This window comes from Pteropus vampyrus, unplaced genomic scaffold (assembly GCF_000151845.1).
Source record: "Pteropus vampyrus isolate Shadow unplaced genomic scaffold, Pvam_2.0 Scaffold58, whole genome shotgun sequence".
Classification (NCBI taxonomy): domain Eukaryota; kingdom Metazoa; phylum Chordata; class Mammalia; order Chiroptera; family Pteropodidae; genus Pteropus; species Pteropus vampyrus.
Genome location: NW_011888839.1, coordinates 5,100,137 through 5,119,428, shown reverse-complemented (window position 1 = coordinate 5,119,428; position 19,292 = coordinate 5,100,137). Strand labels below are relative to the sequence as shown.

Sequence of the window (19,292 nt, the reverse complement as noted above, 5' to 3'; positions counted from 1 at the left end):
CCAGAGCAAAAGAAATAAAAGGCATCCAGATTGGTAATGAAGAGGTCAAATTGTCACTTTTTGCAGATGACATGATTATTCAGAAAACCCTAAAGACTCCACACACAAAAAAACTATTATAGAAACAATAAACAAATATAGTAAAGTTTTAGGATACAAATCAATGTACAAAAATCCATTGTATTGTTAGTTTTACTCCTAGATATTTTATTCTTTTTGTTGCAGTTGTAAAAGAAATTGTTTGTTTGTTTGTTTGTTTTTCACTTCTTTTCTGAAAGTTTACTGTTAGTATATAGGAACGCTATGGATTTTTGTATGTTGATTTAGTTTATAGGATTTTAGTGACAACTGAATAGAATAAGGATTCTTGTTTCAACTCTTCTAACAATGGTTTAAGCCACCAATTACTACTTCTTAAGCAGAACTTATTTATTTCATTAAAAAATTGAATTATACTGATTCTCAGAGGGTCAAGGAGAAGTTACCCTAGATAATGTGAATCTTCCTACATTTTAACGATGTAGACTTTGTGCCCATTAGTTAGATGACTTGCAGAAGGTCTTATATCTCAATGTAGGGATTGGAGCCAAGCAACTCTGAATCTGCTGTTCTTTTACTCTTTCTTGTTGATGTTACAAAACTCTAGAATAAAATAGGAAATTAGTATTTTTACCTTGAGTCAGTATAGAAAGAACAATTCTGTTTTCATACTTTTCCAACCTGAATGATCAACAGTAATGCGGATTTATCACTTATTTGAATTGGTAAGTGATTTACATCACACTGGTTTAAACCCTGATCAAAGAAAATTATCTTTCAGAATGAGATTGCCATCTTTGTATTTCTTATACAAAGTGCTTAAACTACTTCTTACTGAATACATACGACTGTTGCTTTCATTTGCATAATATATGTCTAAAGTATTATGTCAATATATTAAATTCCTTTGGCTAGCATAATTCAAATCAATAACACAATCCCTGATCTCAAAAAACATCATTTACTTAAAAATAATAGATTTAACATAGACCTAAGAGAGCAAATACTCAATGTATTCATCATCATTGTCAACTGAATAGAGCAGGATTTCACAAATTCTAATGTGTTCCCATCAAGCCAAAGAGTATAGAGTAAGTATTTGATTTAAGTTGCTCAATCACAGCTACCTTAGAAGCAAGTGAATATTTTATTAGAGGTCTGAAGAGTTATGAACTTGTAGATAAAACAGGGTCTTGTAAATCATTGAGGGAAAGAAGACTAGCATGACCACAGTTTTGGTAATCAAAATTTTTGGTTGCCATACTGAAGTTCATGGGATAAGGAAGAAGAGTTGTTTTATTTTAGGGTAGAGTGAGATTGGAACTATTTGTGGAGAAACAGACCACACACAACAAAGTCAGCATATAATTTTATGATTTAATGTGCTTTGCTTTTACTCTCTTTTGGCAAGACCTTCCTTCATAAACTGAAAATAACTCACGAATGAATTATAACCAGTATCTCTTCATGTTTTAGAAGCTCCATGAATTTATAATGAATTCTATTCTTTGTATTCTCTGTTTGAGTGATGAAAGGGTCAGAAGCACAATTTATAGGTTAAATGCTATTAGAGAACTATGCATTGTATGACATATTTCATTAAAGTAGAGGCTATGAGCTGAGGCTTTAACAACCAGGGATTTCACACATCTGACCAACAATCTTGTTCATAATTACTTTTATAATTGCTAAGAATAAGAAAAAAGAACTGCGTGCATGCATTTTATGCAGTTTTACAACTGTAGTTTCTATTCAAAGTAGATTTTAGTTGTGAGGGGATACTATGTCATATTAAGTATAATAATTACTTCTATAATGCTTATGTAAAGTATATGTTTGTCTATAACAAAGAGTCCTGAAAAATATAGAGTAGGAATGTAATAAATTGGAATTTGAATTTTTTAAAAGATTTATCTTTCTTAGGGGGAGAAAAGGTTAGTTACAAATTATCCCAAGAAAATTAAAAAGCAGATTGAATTCCTTGCTTTTCATTAAAAGGTTATTTGTTACCATTTGAAACTTGGCCTAAAATCTCCCTATTCATAAAATTACAATGTAAATATTTTAAAGTAAAAACTTAATGTAATATGTAATGTGAAATTCTAATATAACAACAGGTGCATATATATGGATATAGCCAGTAAATGATATGGGCAGGTACCAATAAATCAATTAAAATTTTTTTCAGGCATTTTTCATTTGTCTTTTTGGAGCTATGGAGTTTCTTGGGAGCCTAGTTCAATATACATAGAACTATGACAAAAATAAAGAACAAGGAAAGACAATGTATGTTTAAGTGATAAATGGCACAGCTTTGAGTTTAGCAGAAGTAAATATTGCCTTTAAGAACAGACGTTTTTAAATTTTGTTACAATCATTTTATTCATTTTAATTAATGACCAAAGGGAAGTTTGAGAACCAAGGAGGATAAACTATGCTATTTGAAGGACTGTTAGAAGACAAGAAGATGGTTAATTATCCACATAATGATAGTTTAAAAAGCCAATAATTTATTTAAATATGTAATGACCTAGCTGATGATGAACATTTTTTTCTACTCTTTACTAAGCAAAATATAATATTTTAGAGTTTCTTTATGTATAACATTAAAAATAATATTGAATAGCTTTCTTTATTAGGAATAATTAAATGTACGAAGTCCTCACAATAGTGAATGGCATGAAACTTGAAATTTAAAGAAGGCCTACAAATTTGGAGAAATAATAAGAGCAATGTAGTGAAATGGGGCTAGCAATTGTCAATGATTTTTGGAATCTTACATAACTGCTGATTGAAATAATCCCTCCCTTTTGACTGAAGTCATTTTTTTTTTTTTTTTTTAGGCAAGGCAACCGTTGGTTGACCTCACAGATTGCAAGGACCTTGTCAGTTTACAATCCCTTATTTTTTTATTTTTTACACCTATAGCACCTGATCTTCCTAGGTGGTCTCCCACCTAAGTACTAACCAGGCCTAACCCTGCTTAGCTTCTGAGATCAGGCAGGATCGGGCTTGTTCTGGATATCATGGCCATAGACTGGTTGGATACATTTTATGAGAGATAAATTGTTACCATTTTCATTTTTGAATAAATCTCTATTTTTTTTTTTTTACTATCTCTCGTCAAAATGCATATGTTGTGGCCTAAATACAATAGAAAGGTCCTATGTTAATATAGAGAAGGCATGAGTTTGAGTCCTTACTCTATCACCTCCTCACTGTGTGATCTTGAACAAGTCACTCTAGATCTTGAACAAGTTACTTAGAGTTTCTCTAAGACTCGGATTTTTCGCCTGAAAAATTAAGAAATATTAATACTTCTCCCTATAGTGAATCATGCGTGCTTATGTAAATGCTATTTTAATTCCAAGTGCTTTGGAGTCATTAGTTCTTGTATGCCTATCGCTTTCTCTTTCCTCTCTTACGTCCTCCTTGCTTTCCTTCTTTCCTCCTTTCCTTCATTTTCCTTCCAATAGCTATTTATAATAGAGACAATATCTAAAAGAAAAAAAGCAAAACAATCAAAGCTTAAATACTTATTCTTTAAACTGCTAAAAATTAGAGATGATTAAAAAAAAACACTTTTAACTCATTTTTTTTACTTTTTAATGCATAGATACTTAGATATCCTTTCACTACAGGCTGACTAGGTACCTTCTGTGATTTTCTTGGTATAGGCTGAAATCAATGTTATTTCTTTCTAACCTTTTATTCCAAGCTTACATAAAAGCCAGAGAAAATGATATTGTAGAGAGTAACTCATTAGCATGATAATTTCATAGAATAGAAATATAATGTTTGGATTATTTCAAATCCCTAACCTGTTTCTAGAAAGTAGAGTTTGCTTGCTATTCTTGGATAAGATAACTTTCTAGTGGATGTGGTATGAACAGGAAAGGCAGTAGGATGACAGAAATCCACCATTATGATTTTTCTGCTGCTCTATACAAGGGCAATAGTTAATTAAGTCACCACCAATAGAAATTTGATCATGGATGAGGTTTCCAACTTTTCCTGTATTACTGGACTCTCATTGGATGACCCAGCTAAGTCATTATATTAACTTTACTTTCTCCGGACAGGTACATAATTCAGACTGGACTGATAGAGAATTTAGGTTATGATGCTGTAATAATACTTCCTAGATTCCATTAGCCATTTCAGAAAACACACATTCACTTCAGAGCCAGGATTTAATTTTAAAGCTTTTGTTCGTCATGCAAATTATCTAAATTATGTCATGGACAGTTTAGATTGACAAGGGTCTTGTGAGTGTCTTTATTCATGATTCTTTAAATAATTCACACATTCATTTACAAGGATATTCACTGAGAATCTCCTATGTGGTAAGGACTGTGCTGGGCACTGGTGTTAAGCAGATGAGAAAGAACAGCATGAGTCTTGACATCACTTGAGTCCTTCAAGCTCTTCAGTTCACAGTGAGGTAGACTGAGGCCCAGAACACTTAACTGACTTGCTTAAGATTCAGAGTTAGTTAACAGCCAAGCCAGGACTAGAAACTCAGACTCTAAACCACCACCCTGTGTGGCTCTCTCCATAACTGTGATGCTTTTTAATTTTTCCCGTAAATTCACATAAGCATGTATAGTGTGATTAAGCATCATATATTTATATTCAGTTAAATATATAAAATTTAAATAACATGTCAGAGAAAACTCAGGTGATTTTAGATTCGGGCAGTGAACATACAGCCCAAGAAAGACTTTTCCTGCTTTAGAAGAAGAATATCTTTGTTTACATGTGTACTATTTTCTTAGTATCTTCATTCAGTGAATCTGTCCATAAACCTCTCTTCTGAGCCTACTGTGTGCCACATTTTCTGTGTCACAAACAGGTATGAGAGAAGAAAAACAAATGGCAGTTTTAATCAAGTTAGGACTATGGGATATTTGTTGTCCTCTGATAAAATCTAAATGCATATTCATAGCATCCTGCAAACAGTGAAAATTCCACCTCTGCCTCTAGGTTGCCTTCAACTAGGTCACGCCAAGGCAGTTAGGGATATATATTGGCTCTTATATGTCTACTGGGAGGAATCCATTTTTGGAGGTTGGGCTGGGAAACAGTTTATACCATGTCTTATGTATATTTATAGTGCTTGCATTTACTCTCTTGCTGTTCTCCCGTGTGAATTGTGGTAGAGGTTCATGTTGACAGTATTGGATGAGGCACAATGTTTTAACCTCTTTTCTCTTGTAATTATATAAACATGTACACTGTACTGGTGACCTGGGAATGCTGATCAGAACATCTGTTATGATAAACAAAACAGTGAATGAGAGTTGATTTTTGAATTGTAAAGTACTAAAAGTCACTCTTCTGATCTGTGGCTTTATGCAAATGAGAATGTGTGAAAATGTTACTAGAACCTGTCATTCTTTAACTTGCCAGAGGTAGAAAGGGAGCTTGCTTTTTATTGTTCTCACATGGGTACTACTTGGCTAGGCAGTTATTTGTCTTTCTTGGAATCAATTAGATTAACCTTTGCAGCAATTTGTATAGCAGTTTAAGCATTCTAGAGCCTGCAGGAAAGTGCCAGCTTAACGTAACCAGTAATGTCAGGATAACCTTAAGACATCTTGGCAAAGGTTCCGCAGTATGTAATCAGGAGCACTTCCATATGTCCTTGGCAAATTTTGGGCTAAGGAGCCAAGAGCAATGGGGTAATAGTTGATAACATGAATAGTACTCTCTTAATTCTTCTCCCAAAATGAATAATTAGTCAAAGAAGACCCTAGACACTGGGGCAGATAATAAGCTCACCTTGCATAAGAACCTCTGGCAATTCTTCTGATTCCTTGCAAACCCTCTTCACTGCATCTGGAGAGCCAGTCTCAGGGGAATTAACTGCCTTCCCCATCATCAGCTTGGCTGCAAGCAGAAGACATTTTAAACATTATTTTAAAGTTATTTTTTATGTATTTGTTTTACATGGATTTTAAGATATGTTTTATTTTTTTCCATTCAACTCCCTACTGGTTTTTAATTTAAACAACAGTAATTTTAATTTTGAATTACTTAGCACATCTAAGGCTTGGTAGAAAATTTTGACTAAGTTACTCACATAATCAAAAAATACTGGAACGTGTCGTTCTGGGGGAGGTAGTAGATGTAAAAGTGGCATTATCTCTACCTGATCTGAATCACCTTTCTAAAATCATGACATTTTTCTGTTCAACTTTCGAGGTCATTGTTTTTTAAAGATACAGTGTTTCATTTCTATAGTGATGGGCTAAATTTCCTGAATCTATATTTGGATATTTCCCTATAATTAGAAGCAGTTTCCCTTTTGCTTGGGTTCTGTCCAATGCTAAGAATTTAAAGTTGTATAATCTTCTATCTCAAATTACTCCATCATCAAAAATTGTTTTCTTTCTATAAAGATACCTCAGATATATAAAAATTATTTTTATTTCAAGAGGTCCAGAAAGTAGTAATTATCTATAATCTTATTCATAGTGGTCTTCCATTAATATTTTGTGTATATCCTTTCAGACAGGTTTCTATGTATGCATATTTATTTTATATTTATGTAACTAGGTAAATGTATAAATATAAATAAGCTAAAATAGTAAGTTTTATTGAGCTAGGCCTGTTCTCAGAATTTTAATTTATTCTCTCATATAATCTTCACAACAAACCTATGAAGTTGGTACTTGGTACCACCGGTAAAATACTTTTTTCTTTTTTCAACAGGACAATTGAAGTTTAAAGAAATAATTTGTCTAAGGTCACTCAGTGTAAATGTTAAACTGGACTATGAGCCCAGATTTGACTTCAGATTTCTTATTTTTAATCAATATATAATATTACCTCTTAAAAACATGCTGATCTATTTTTGACCTGCTATTTCATTAGGAATATATCCTGAATATTATTCTATGACAAGAAATGTACATCTTCTCAAGCACTTTAATGATTGTACACTGTTCCCTTTGTGGTTTACAATTCTATATAGAACCAACCCCCAGGTGGTATACATTTACATTGTTTTTAGTTTATTTCATCATTAAAGATGATACTGCTATGAACATCTTTGAACATGTATAATTTCTAGTATAATTTGTTTAATTCTTCAATATCTAGGTAGTTTGCCTTTTCTACTGATAAAATTTGTTCTGCAGAATTACTTGCTCAAAGATTATTCCTTGATGCTGCAGGTTAATAAAAGTATATTAGTTCAAGAATATTTATTAAGCACCTACTGTGTGACAGACTTTCAGCTAAGAGTTGGAGATTCAACATGGAGTAAATACGTGCATGTTTACAGGCCAGTTATTCTTACTAACTAATAAATTTTAGAAGCATTTAAAAAAAAAATCTGATCTTGGAAGCAAAGCAGGATTGGGTCTGGTTAGTACTTGGATGGGAGACCACCTAGGAAGACCAGGTGCTGTAGGCATAAATAATAATAAAAATATTTTCCCGATTATAGATACATAGTTCACTTCTCAGGAGATGTTTAAAAGTAGTGCCTGTTTTAATGAAGAGGTGTTTAGGGGTTGTACTAGTTTACATGAAAATTTTTCATGTGTGTGTGTGTGTGTGTGTATGTGTGTGTGTGTGTGTGTGTGTTGATTCAGTCTCCATTTTGAGCACACAAACTTCCATAATCTACAGCGAGGTCACTTTGTCTGGCCATAAGACACATGTACTCTTTTAAGCTTGTCTACAGAGTGTCAGTGTAAACATTTTAGTCAGTGACATTTTGCTTTGTTTAACAGTATCAGATCAGTATATTTTTCTCCCTTATTTTGTCTGGATTAACTAGCTGGTTGCTTAAGTTTTCTTCAGATGTTGCTTTTGTATACATTTTCTTTGACAAACAATTTTCTGCAATAATTTCTTTCGGCAAAATAAATATGTAAGGGGGAATGAAAGGACTTTCTTGAAGTTATAGTCCATGTAAATAATGCAAATTATTTTGTATGTAATATCAAGTTAGATATGCAGGTTGCTTTCTGGATTGCAGAATTACTATTAAATTGATTTCTGATTTTTTAAAATATTAATTTGCTAGCTATCTTTTAAATGACTAGTTCTGGATTCAAACTCAAGGAAGTTTATTTTAATACCTCTATGTTAGCCTCATAACATCTAAATGCTCTTTGAAAACTCAAAATGTATTTTCATCTATATTTTTATTTATTTGACTCATTAATATTTTGATACACGGTTTCTAAAATCAATATTTTTTGCAAAAAATATATTATGTGCAGTATTTGTGAGAGATTGGCATTTAACCATATATTAAATTCTGACGGAATCATGATACTCCTCAATTTATTGTGCAGTTCTTAAGCAATCTTAGAATCATGAAAATTTGCTGAATCTCTAGTATGTTCCTTTCACCCAGTTCCTTCATTTTGCAGAAGACAAAACGGAAGTCTGGATAATGAAAGGCCTTGCTCGTTCAATCACTTTTGCCTTTTTATTTAGCTGACCTATTTCTTAAAAATCAATATAATTAAAGTGTGTACTCTTGGCCCTCAAATAGTTGATGTTATTTATATTGTTTATATGGTGATTATTCATGTGCTGCCTTTTCTGTTATCTCAGTTTGATCTGTTCTATTTATATCTTGAAATTATTCAAGCATCTGCCTTCCCAATCAGTCTGCATTTCTTCTAGGTCTTAAATTGCTAACATTTAAGTAGCCATTTCCCAATTTTCCTCACAGTATGTAGTGTGTCTACTTTAAAATTAATATTATTCGAATGTGTAACTCCATGATCTTCTCTATAATTTTAAGAGTCCATTTGTAGGAAGAAATATCAACACCTATTTTCCATTCACTAGCTAAAAATATGTTGGGAACAGTAGGAGGTTGGTAGAGTTAAAAGCTTATTTATTTTTAAAATAACAAAGCACATTTACACGCCTGAGCACAACCAATCTTTGTGCAATGGTACTATGACATTATATTCTGCAACTTGATTTCAGTTTCTAAACCACCTTCTACTCATATTCTTAATTCTGGACTGTAATCATAGCTTTTTTTTTTTTTTTTTTCCAAATAGTGCAAGTTTGAGTTGAATATGGTAAATGGAGGAGATATGCAAGAGTAGCTTTCATGCCATCTATAGTTAAAGAACTGCAAAGAGTGCTAAAACTATGAAAAGAATTCCAGGACATTCCACAGATAATATTTTCATTGATTATATATTTGTACAGTTTTTAGTTTACTTGAATATTGATAAAAGTGCTAATTTACATACTCAAACGAAGTTAACTTAGTAACATTATGATAAAGAACATTTCCAATTCTAGAAATAGGCCTCAAAATACTGGAAGCAGCCCTTTTATTAAATTAGAAATACCTGCTGCTTCATGGCTCAAGGGAATCAAAAGTGTGAAGAGCATTGCATATTTCTTAGTGTGAAGTAGAGATAGGTTACTGCTCCTAACCTTAAAAAATTCATATCTTATGTGCTTTCCACACAATTGCCTTTTTGGTACATGTGACCTACTTATTCATTCTTCCATGGTGTGTCAGTCATTAAGGTCCATGATTGCATGTGTGTTTCTACTTGCACACACAGGTAACTAGGCTGGCATGTACCAACTTCATATAAAGTCAATTTTAGAATGTTATAGACATAGTTCATATGGACATATACTCAAAGAATCCATTTTTAAGAAATTGAAAGTATTAGTAATTTACCTTTCAGAAGAAGGAAATGTGCTGTGAAAGGAAACAGAAGTTGAAGAAAAAGTGCAGCAGTATTACCCGGCAGGAAGTAGTACAGCATAGTGACTAAAAGATGGGGTCTGGATTGAAGTTTCCTGTGTCCTAATCCAGTGTCCATCACTTACTATGTAACTGACCTGGATGCTGGACTTGCTCCAAGGTCTTACTGAAGCAGAACACAATAGACCCAGCAAAGCAAGTTATTTGGCTTACGAATTAAACTATCTTGTTTAACTATGGAACCTAGAGGAGGAAAGCAATTCTTGGACTCATTATGGACAACTTAAATATTAGAATTATGTTCAGAATTAAAATATAAAATATTATAATAATGGGAAATATTGAAGACAGAGTATGTGATTTAAGTATATTTCTTGATTTTTTATTAATGTTTGTAAAACATTTATCAGAATGCCTGACATAGAGTATAGTCTCAATAAATGTCGAGTGTCAGAAACTTTCATCCTTCAGAGTGAGCTCAAGTTTAAACACATTTCATATTGACTTAATTTTCTTAAAAGTCAGAAGACAGGAGTAGAATTAGAATGTTTGAAAGTGATCTGGGACTTAAGGAATGTAAAGCAGAGACACGATTTAGTCAGATGGGGATTGTGACCAGTGAGAAATATCTTTCCAGAGAAGATGAATGTGGCAAAGACTGAATGCATTAAGAGAAAAAGTTGCAAATGTATGTGTTGATGTGTGAGTGTCTCTACGTATGTATATGTGTGCGTTTATGTATGTGTACGTATCTGTGTATATGTGTAGGTTGGGACTAGGTTCCTGGGCAGAGGAACATCATTTGGAAGGATTGGAAGCATTTAAGTTTGGTTCATTCAGAGAAAGGTACGTGGAATAACATGGCTGTAGCACTGGGGAAGTGAGAGTGGTAAGGAAGGAACCAGGAAAGTGAGACAGAAGATAGATTATGCAGAACTCTGTAAATAGTATTAAGCTTAAAATTAGGCAATTGTTGAAAGATTTTAAGAAATTAAATGACAGGATCAAAAGTTGCATTTTAGAAATATTACTTTGGTTGCAGTGTGGAGAAACTACTGAGGAAAGCCATAATGGGGCCAGGTATCTATGAAAAATTCAGTGGAGATGCATTATTACAGTGTATCTAAACTTAGTCAAGCATGTGAAAAGGTTTACAGTGATATTCCTGTAGAAATGATGTAGACCTATGAGCTATTAGCTACAATAATTAAGATCATTAGCTAGTTTAACAACAGAAAGAGCCTCCAGTGGGGATATCCATGGGATTATGATCTGAGGCTTTGTCTTTAACTCCCTCTTACTCATTATTTTTGTCTCTGACTTGGACATAGAAACAAAACTGAATATGACCAAAAGACAAAAAAAAAAAAAAGCATTTCATATATCTTTGTAGTATTACTAACTTATCTTGATACATTAGATGTTGAATGAATTAATAAGGAGATGATGATAGGATCAAAATCCAAATAGTCTTAAATAGAAAATTAGATCAACTATAATTAGATGATATTAGTAAAGGCCACATGTAAAGAATATTAAAAAATAGAACTTCAGAAACATAAAGTTTTTTTCAACAATAAGCTCAAGAGAAACCAGGAGTATGACGTTGTATTCTTAAAAATAAATCTACTGTTTATATTATGTATACTACATTAATTTAGGGAATTGTCAGCTCCATTATGATTTGCTTTGCTTGGATCCACTTGAAATATGATTAAAAAATGGACCCACATTGAACTGTGGTTATACTGGAGTATTTTCAGAGAAAAAAATAACTAGAAAAATGAAAGAATCAGAATAGTCATATGCCAAAAAAATTAAAAGAGTGGAAAGTTTTAACCTGAATAAAAGAAAATACAAGTGGAAGATGGGATCTGTTTTCAAATTCTGCATGATGACTATATAAAAGTTGGAGTTAAATTTATTCTAATCAGAACACATGGTTAGAAGCTTCAGGGAAGCAGATGATGGATTACTATGTGGGAAAACTTTGTTTTACAGGTCTCTTAGAGAAATAAGAAACTACTTCAGATTACAAATTTGCCATTTCTGGATTTTCACATGTGGTAGTAGAAGCAATCTGAGTATCAAAAGGATGGGTAGACCAGATGATTTTTTGATTGTGTTAATTCTTAGACTCCTCTATCCTTTATATTTGTAATAATAGTACAATTTTAGTACAAAGTAAGCATTTTTATAAATACTTACAGATTATTTTAATGGTCTTTTTAAGACATCTGTTAAAATCATGCAGTAATAACAAAATGATTCCATAAAGGGGTTTTAGTTCTTCCTGTCTCCCCCCTGAACTTTTATTATAATATTTTACAATATAAAGAAGAATGCAAATGATACTCACCACCTTGATTAAAAATTATTATCATTTTTCTATGTTTGTTTTTATGGCACTTCACCCCTAAACATTTCATCATAGATGTCCTAAGAACAAAGATATTTTCTTACATAATCACTCTATTATTTATTTTGCCTAAGGAGGAAAAAGAAATAAATAATACCCTGATATCATTTACTATCCAGGACATTCTTAAAATGGCCTTTGACATTTATAAATAAGCATGATAATTTTATCTTTTAGATGAGGACTTGTACAAAATTAAAATGAGGAGAACATCTGTATTTGTTTAGATAGAAAATAAGGTTATTATAAGTTAATTGGAAAAAACAGCATATCTTCTGAGAGAATAACAGATGATGTATTATTCATAACATCAATTCATTTATTAAATTAAGTGTCCATAAAACACTGATTGTACTGACTTTAAGGTAGGACCTCAAAAGTTAGATGTGACGTTGGTTGGCACATCCATCACAGATTTGAGTCATACAATTCTCAGTAGTAGTTAAAATTGATTTAAAAGAGAACAGATTTGGATAGGCTTCAGCAGTTGACTAAAATAAATCTTTTATTTCAAGTCTTGAGTAATGTTCTTTTGTGAGTCAGAGACTGTGATATAGAAAGGTTCAGTGTTGGGAGTTCTGTGTAAACGAGGGATTCCTTGCCATTTGTTCTTCTATACTTATAAAACAAAATAAGCAACTAGGCTTTAGATGAAAAGGCTCTTCTCTTGTGTTTCTCTCCTTCCTTTAGCAAGCCTATTAGAGACTGATGTGAACTATTAACTTTTACTATGAGCTTGGAGAAAGAACTGCAGGTATTTTATTGTATGATATAAAAATTATATAAGATGTAACCACCTCTTCTTGAATTAAAAATATAAGCAAGTTAACCAAACTAAAATAAACTAAGAATACTTATCTTAGATAATCTTTTTAATTTCAAAAAGCCAAAGTTAAGTACAAGAAAGTTATGGAATTTTGCTTGTATCCTATAGAGAATAGGGAATTTGGTAGTAACAAGAAAGTGGTCACTAGATTCATGAAATTGTAAAATTGGATAAATCTTGGTCTAGTCTTGGGGAAGCATATAATTATAGATTCTAAGATCTGCTTTGGGATCATATAGTTCTATGTTTTTTATTACTCTGGGATGTATTTTACCAATCAAACTTGATTTGTGAACTCCTTAGGGTGCAAATCCTCTTCATGTACCACATACTTATGAAATGTTACATACATTTCTAGCATTTTACAATAAAAAGAATAAGTTTAGAAGTAAATATATTTTATAGGAGATAAATAGCACAACACGACTATTATTTCTCAAGCTCTTTAAAGAGAAAAGCCCTGTTCAAAATCATATAAACAGTTTCCCTTTTGTAGGTTTATGAACAGGTAGTTTTTATTAGTAATTTTTTGTTAGCAATTTTTAAAACCAAAGATATACTTTTACAATAAAAATAGCTGATTTCTTTCTCAGAGAACCATATTTATTTATCCTTATTTTCTACCTCATAAAGAAAAGAAAATGTGTATCCTCTCAATTTCCTGCCAATCTTCATATCAGTAGATTACAGATAATTGCCTCTTGCTTAAAGGAACAAGGTGTCCTCTTCCCCAAGGCTTGTCTCCTTTCCATGTTTTGAATTTGATCTCTTGCTCTCAAGCCACCTGGCTTCATCAGTTATCCCCTGCTTTTCCTACCTCTTACTTTTCTCTTCCCGTTGTTTCTTTCTCCAGTATACAAATATTTTGACTTTTTTCATCATGAACAAATGTATAAACACCCTGAGTTTTCCTGTTCTCCTCTAGCTACTCACCATTTTTCAGCTACTCTTTAATATTCTAGCTTTATTTTAAAACATCTTGTTCATTTGTTTAAAAAAATGTAAGATTAACACTGGTTCATTATTAACTATTTAAAACATATAAGCAAGCAAATAAGAGGAAATTGAAATTAATCAAATGCCTGTCATCTAGAGTGAGCCATACAATATTTTGTTTTGCATAAGTGCTTATTGTAATTACTTATCAGTATTTTTGTCATCAAATACCTTCTATAGAGTAATTTAAAAATGGCTAGATGCACAGTATTTTATTAATTATATATGCCATACTTTATATAAACAATCCCCTACCATGGATATTTAGAGCTTTTCTAATTATATTGTTCCTATGAACACAGTGAACACCTTGTAACAAAACCACTACATTTTCTTTAATTAAGGTTATGTCTTATAAATAGTCAGTGGAATCAAGTATATGATATTTTAAAAGGTTGGTAGATTTTCAAAAAGGTTTTTAAGAAAGTTTGTATCAATTTATTTTTCTTTTTAATTGTACTTTTTCTCACACCACAACAAATTTGATCTGTAGAAATTCAATCTCAATTTTTTAATCTTTTTTCTCTATCTTTGAACATTTTCATATGTCCATTGGTTATTTGCACATATTACATATAAATTATCTTTTCATGTTCTTTACCAAATTTTCCATTGAAGTGATTATATTTTTATTTGTAAATATTATTTATATATTAAAGATATCATCTTTTTTGTTCATATTTAGTTAATATACTTTCATATATTTTCTTGTTTGTCTCCCTTTAATCATGTTTATGTGTTTAATTAGATTTTTTCAAGAGCAGTATTATTCAGTACTTTTTCTGCTTGTGTTATCAAACTTATAAAGGCCTTAGCACTTTTATGCAATTGCTTCAATATGGTGAAGGAAATTTAACTTTGGGTGGTGAACAGACAATGCAATATACATATGATGTATTATTGAATTACATACCGGAAACCTGTATCATTTTATTAACTGTCACCCCAATAAATTTAACAATAGTTAAAAAAATAGATTGCATTCCAGAAACTGGAAGGTGTATTTATTGAATAAAGATGCCAAAACTAAAAAAGAAATAGACAAACAAATAAATAAACTTTTATTAAAAGATGATCTATGATCTATGTATGCCAAAGTGCATAAACCATGGAATAAAGCTCTCGTAGTATATATCCAAGCCCCTAAATTAAGAAACAGAATATCTTCAACACCCCAGAAGTATGTCATGTACCCTCCCTGCCACCACCTCCCCCCACTGTTTTCTTATTCTTGATTAGATTTGCTAAAGTTTCATCTATTTTAATAATCTTTCAAATAACCAAGCTTTAGCTTTATTTTTCTGTTTCTATGAAATATAATTTCTGTCCTCTATTTCTGCTATAGTCTATTTTATTCTTTTAATTTCTTTAGATTTGCTTTTCTGTCTTTTTCTAGACATTTGAGATGGAATCTTAGATCATCGATTTTCAGTATTTTACATTTCTTCTAAGCATGGCTTAGCTGCAGCCTACAAGATTTCAATGCCAAAATTTTAGTTTTATCCAGTTCCCAAAGTTTTATAATTCTCATCCGAATTTTTTCCTTGACCCATGGATTAATTAGGCATGTATTATTTAATTTTTCAATTTGAGACATTTCAAGTTATCTTTTTGTTATTGAATTCTAGCTTAATATCACTGTGTTCGGATAACATACTCTGAATAATTTTAATACTTTTAAATGTGTTGAAGTTTGGTATGGCCCATCTTATGATCAATTTTGGTAAATATATAATTGAAAAAAAAAGTTATTTTGTCATTTTGAGGTTCCGTGTTTCATCTATGTAAATATATTAAATGTGTAATTTAGGTTTTCTTAATCTTAACCGATATTTTTGTCTGCTTGTTCTACCTGTACCGAGAGTGATGTGTTAATTTCCCACTGTGATCTATTTCTCCTAGTTTGTCAATGTCTAACATCTTCTTCCCTGAGTATATATAGATTCTGAATTATGATATCATCCTGATGTATTGTCCCCTTTCTCATTATGAATCGTATTCTTTATCTCTATTTTTTTATTGTCTTCAAGTCTACTTTATCTAATATTAGAATAGCTTCACTAGCTTTTGTTTGGTTAGTGTGGTTTTAGGACAGATCTTTGCCCTACTTTCTTATTTCTTACTATTTCTCTTGTAAGTAGCTTAGAGTTTTGAGCCTTTTTAGCCTGTTCAATAAATAATAAAATATGAATTTATTCTATATATCATTAATGTAATTACTGATGTATTGTTTTATACCTACCACTTGTAACATCTTAGTGTATTTTGAGTGTTTTTTTCTGTTTCTGTTCTTTTACTTATCTTTTCTTAACTTTTTGTACAAAAATATTTAGTCACTTTTTCTCTATTAAATTTTGATCCAGTACTACTTTAATATTAGTTTACTGTTTACTCTAGACATTAATATATATTCTTAAATTATTATAGTCCAAAATAATTATTACCTTTACTTTTCTCCAAATATTGCTAGAATACTCACATCCTTTAATTCAGTTTATATATTTCTTGACTTTTGCATTATTGCTACTATGCACTTTAATTCTACATACATTATAAACTTTATAAGATGTTACTATTCATGCTCTTGTAGCGAAAAATTATTGATATTTACCCACATATTTACCCTTTCTTTTATACTTTATACATTTAGTAATGCAATGGTTGCCTCTGGGATCATTTTTTTCTGCCTAAAAAACTCATTTATTTAGCATTTGTTCTAGTAGAAGTGTGTTTGTGATATATTCTCTCAATTTTATTATTTTTATTGTTATGGTCGAACACCGTTGGCAAAAGATAGTTGTCTCTTTTCTATATGCGATTAAATAAAAGTGAATCTATTTATATATATTTAAATAAATAATTTTAATTTCTAATTGCATTTATTAAATCTACAGAATAATATTAAAGAAGAGTGACTATTATAGACATTCTTATCTTTTTCCTGAATTTAATGGGACTTCTTTTCTATTTTACTCTTAAACATGTTTACTATTAATATGTGATTTATCTTAATCAAGTATTATTCTTTATTATTTATTTTCTAAAAGTCATTTTTAAGTCAAGAATAAATAGTGAGCTCTATTAAGAGTCTTTATAATATCTAATTGATTATAGTACTTTTATTCTTTGATTAAAATTAATATGTTAATATTATTAAAAACCTTACAGATTTTTAAATAGAATAACAAAATATTTCGTTTTTTTTCCTATAAGTTCGAGGCACCCACCTAACTTTTTTTGGAAAGTAATTCTTTCTTTCTTTATTTTTTTGCCCTCTTTAATTCCCCCCTCTCCCTTCTACCAGTGACCTAATGGATGTTGCTGTCTCCCCTTAAGAACTGGATCTCTGAGGCCAAGTGTCTCCTCCCACAAGCGCCCCGGGCTGGCACACCTTGGGCGGGGAGGAGGTGCGCCCCGGTGCACCCTGATATGGTCCATGGCTCCACCTGGGGCACGAACCCAGGACCTTCTCCATGTAAAGCAGACGTGCTAACCACTACACTATGGAGCCACCCCAGGAAGTAATTCTTAATAGATTTTTTTTACCCTCTCTGCACATACCTATCCTGCATACATCAGGGGTAGTGATCTCTTTTTTCTTGAGTTAATAAGATTGGGAGGTGTCATGCATGGAAAGCTTGCATTATCTGGATATTTTTATTTTTATAGACAAAATTTTTAAATTCTGACTTTAGATCAATAGAGATTAATTATTCATGTTATTTAATTAAGGTAGAATTTGGGTTTCCTAAGCAATTACAAAAATTTCTTTAAATATTCGAACCAGTGACAAATATGTAAACTTAAAGTTGAATTTGAATTATTTATTTTGAAGACAAGTAAAGTATAGGAAAATTTTAACTTACTATCATTATATATTAACTATCTTTTATCCTTATTTTGTATTTATACTGCATAGAAACTATAGGGAAGTAGAAAGTTCAGTTTTTCATTTTATTTTGCCATTAAGAAACAACTTCAGGTTTGGATTTCTAGAATTGATTTTTTTACTTCCAATTAATTTTAAGAATGACTTTTCAATTGCTCAATTATTTTCCTGTTTATATATGATCTTACATTTATACTTACGTCTTATTATTAAGGTCATCATATCTAAAATTTTAGGAATCTCAGTATTTTTGCCTGAATGAAATATTGAAGAAAACTACTACTTTGTAGTGGAATAAGCAAGAACTTTGAAGTCAGGCACCAACAGATTCCAATGCTGGCTCTATCACTTTATAGCCGTATATGACTTTTGACCAAAGGATTCCTTCCTGTAAAAGAATACTACTTGAAATTGTTTGAAGAGGCAGTGAACTCTTAAACACTTATTGAGGGCTTACCCTATGGCCGCCACTGTTGCAAGTGTTTCATGATGAGATAACATTTAATTTTTATAACTGTATGCAATAGCTTCCATTATCATCATTTTTTTTTAGAGAAGATGACATTGAAATAAGATTTAAGCAACTGCCCAAATGTGCACAATGACAAACGGCAGAGACAGAATGTAAACTCAGTTTGGCTCCATTGTCCATGCTCATACCACTATTCTCCACATGTACAAGACTTCTAATTTGGTTCATGACATCCACTAGGCATAGAAATACTTATTTATTATCCTTGTTGCTTAGCTAAGTCACCAATGATTTTAAATATATTCAGAGTACTATTTCACAAGTTGATTACTCTGGTAACTATATCATCAATTTAGCTGAAAGAATAAGAGAAATATTACAAACTAATATGGTGTAAAATAACAAAATTTTTCAATTCTTCCTGAATATAAATTCATCTGATTACTATGGTATTTTCTTGAGTCTTAATACATTATATTTAGAATTGTTATCATATTATGACTTCTACTAATTTATAATAGGTAGTTTGCTTATAGTATACTCATCTGACTTTCATGTGTCAAAGACTTTTGATGAGATATGAATTGCAAGCTGTGCAAATGGCTTATTCAAGGGAATTTAATTTGTGAATGACTGTACTGAGAGTACATGGTGTGAAATTTGAAAGAGAGAAAGATAAATGCTCTCTTTTTATAAAGTACTAGTTTCCCAAGGACAGGGGTTGGAGAGTGTCAGGTATCAGGTGCTTCCCCTTTCATTCCATTCACCAGAATAACAACAAGGAAGAGATTCTGCTGGAGGCAAAGGTCTTAGTTAGGTCATTCATTACTGAAGAGAGAGAGAGATGATGTCAAAAAGAGAAAAGGCTGGGACAAGAATGAGGAAACTGGACTGAGACATAGCTGGTAGAAGATGACTAAAGGAAAGGTCGTGTTTTCA

The 19,292-nt window shown here is 31.5% G+C and overlaps 1 protein-coding gene and 1 pseudogene across 3 annotated transcripts in view; one reads left to right on the top strand and one right to left on the bottom strand.

Annotated features, from left to right (window-relative positions):
• The window catches only part of GRIK2 (glutamate ionotropic receptor kainate type subunit 2), a 580,378-nt gene that overhangs the window by 181,549 nt on the left and 379,537 nt on the right, over positions 1-19,292 (top strand). The window lies entirely within an intron of this gene.
• Positions 2,959-3,077, bottom strand: LOC111740120 (annotated as a pseudogene).